This window comes from Capsicum annuum, chromosome 6 (assembly GCF_002878395.1).
Source record: "Capsicum annuum cultivar UCD-10X-F1 chromosome 6, UCD10Xv1.1, whole genome shotgun sequence".
Classification (NCBI taxonomy): domain Eukaryota; kingdom Viridiplantae; phylum Streptophyta; class Magnoliopsida; order Solanales; family Solanaceae; genus Capsicum; species Capsicum annuum.
This window is the reverse complement of record NC_061116.1, coordinates 4,559,570-4,562,509: the sequence shown is the minus strand read 5'-3', so window position 1 is coordinate 4,562,509 and position 2,940 is coordinate 4,559,570.

Below are 2,940 nucleotides of genomic sequence, written 5' to 3'. Positions count from 1 at the left end.
TAGATTTTGAGTAGTTGATTGAAAAGTTGAAAATTTAGGCATAGGGTAGACTTTGATCAATTCGTCTAAGACTAGAAGGATTTTCAATATAAAAATCAAGAATTAATATTTCTTGATTATGCTTTCTTGTTTGGTCAAGTGATCAAACTAGTATCAAAATTATTAACATGAACCATTTTTATAAGCTAAGGTTTAGAAATAAAATTATTTGATTTAATACGTTTACAATATGTTGGGTTCAATGGGTGTGAATAGAAAATGGAGGGACACAACCTTTTATGAAAAGACATATTATTTTTGAAAAGGAGTGACTGTTCAGATAGTTGTGTCTGTTCATAAAAAGACACAATGTTTCGAATGAACAGACATGACTCTTCCAAAGGATACACCTTTTCGGATGAACTATTGCCACCTTTCGGAAAGGGCACTTGATGGCTATATAAACCTGCATTTATCCATAGGTTTTGGTATGAAAAATTTTCTGAAATACAAACTCTTCTTGTTTTCAAAACATTCCTTGTGATCAATCAAATCGTTGAGTGAGTTCGACGAATCCAATTATTTAGGTACCACTATAGTTGGATTGAAAGTCATTTTATCCTGGGAGGAAGATACCAAAACCTCGGGTACAGTGAGAAAAATTATTCCTTAAGGTCACTCCGTGAAGTCGGAGGACTTGGCTTTACATTTCTGTTTCATCTTAATTTCTGAAAAAATAAAACACACTTCTTAGAAAGATCACTTTGATCTTATGTTGAGAGTGTTGTTGTACTTCATAGTGTTCTTATTTTAAACTTGAATTAGTGTTGAAGTTATTGTGTCAAATTACAGATTCTTGTATCCGAAAACGTTGAAAAACAACAATCTTAAGATTTAATTTTTTAGAAAAAGAAAAAAAAAATTTGCTTGTTTGGTGAAATTTTCTTTTCACTAAAGTTTTTTTTTTCTTCGAATCTGTATAGTTTGGTTTCTGGAGATTAAAGATTTTAGCTTTCTACTCCGTTTGAACTTAACTAGTGATTTGAAGAAATAAAATTTTCATCACAAGTTAAAGATCACTCGGTTGACGATTGAAAGTCATAAAAACTTCATCGTTAAACTAGAAACAAGAAGTGTTTAAAGTTGCTGCAATTTTTTAATAAGTATTTCGATATACTTAAGGTACTGTCTTGTAGTAATAGGAAAATGACGACTGATAGTCAAATGCATGATGCTGGAATGACTATGGCGGCAACTAGTATTGACACGATGAGTCGTATTAATGCTCCGCAAGCTATGGCACCGGCGGAGAAACCCAAAAAGTTCACGTGTATTGACTTCAAGAGATGACTACAGAAAATATTCTTCTACCTTACAACTCTGTGTCTTCAAAGGTTCACGGTTGAGGAAGCTCTAGAGGTACCCGAGAGAACCTCTGAAAAACCGCTTCGTGATTGTGGAGGCTTGGAAACACTCAGATTTCCTTTGCAGGAATTATATCTTAAGTGGTCTCCAAGATGACCTTTACAATGTGTATAGCAAAACCAAGACTGCAAAAGAGTTATGGAGAGCGCTAGAACGGAAGTACAAGACAGAGGATGCCAGAACTAAAAAGTTCTTTGTTGCAAGATTCCTGGAGTACAAAATGATAAACAACAAGTCTGTTGTTTCCCAAGTGTAGGAACTGCAAGTGATCATCCATGATCTCCTAGCGGAAGGTATGATTTGGTCAAATACCGTTGTTGAACAATTTAAAAATATTCTTAGTATTCACATGAACTTTATTGTAGGTTTGATTGTGAATGAAACATTTTAAGTAGTGACAATAATAGAGAAGCTACCACCTATGTGGAAATACTTCAAAAACTATTTGAAACACAAACGTAAGGAGATGTCAGTCAAAGGTCTAATTGTACGACTATGCATTGAAGAAGATAACAAGGCTGCGGAAAGAAGGTCAAGAGGCAATTCTGCAATGAGTGGAGCAAACATTGTAGAAGATGACCAAAATAACTCTAAAAAGCGAAAGAAAGCTGGAAATAAAAGCAATCAACCCAAGAAGAAATTCAAGAAAAAGTGATTCAACTGTGGCAAGATTGGCCACAAGTCTACGGATTGTTGTGCCCTGAAGAAAGGGAAGAAGAAGGACCAAGCAAATCTGGCTGAGTCTAAGAAAGAAAGGGATGATCTGTGTGCAATGCTTTCTGAATGCAACTTGGTGGGAAATCCTCGCGAATGGTGGATGGATTCTGGTGCCACCCTCTATGTTTGTGCTAACAAGGAGTTATTTTCGACGTTTGCTCCGCCTCAAGTAGAAGAAAAAATTTACATGACAAACTCCGCTACTGCAAAAGTGGAAGGAACAGGAAAAGTGTGCTTGAAGATGACTTTCAGCAAAGTGTTGACACTTAACAATGTGTTGTATGTTCCAGAGTTATGAAAGAACTTGATTTCTATTTCATTTCTAGACAAGAACGGATTCAAATGTGTATTTGTTTCCGAAAAAATTGTACTTAGTAAAAGAGAAGTGTATGTAGGAAAAGGCCACCTCAATGAGGGCGTATTCAAAATGAATGTAATGAATGCTGAAATCAATAAAAGCTCAAATTCTTCTTAATTGCTTGAATCTCTCAATTTTTAGCATGAACGACTAGGCCATGTTAATTACAAAACATTACGAAAACTGATTAACTTAGAAATTTTGCCAAACTCTGAGTGCAATAAATTAAAGTGTCAAACTTGTGTGGAATCAAAGTATGCTAAGCATCCGTATAAGTCCGTTGAAAGAAATTCCAATCCATTAGACTTAATCCACACTGATATTTGTGATGTGAAGTCAACACCATCACATGGCGGAAAAAAGTATTTCATAACTTTCATTGACGATTGCACTAGATATTGTTATGTCTACTTGCTAAATAGTAAGGATGAAGCAATAGATACATTTAGGTAATACAAAAC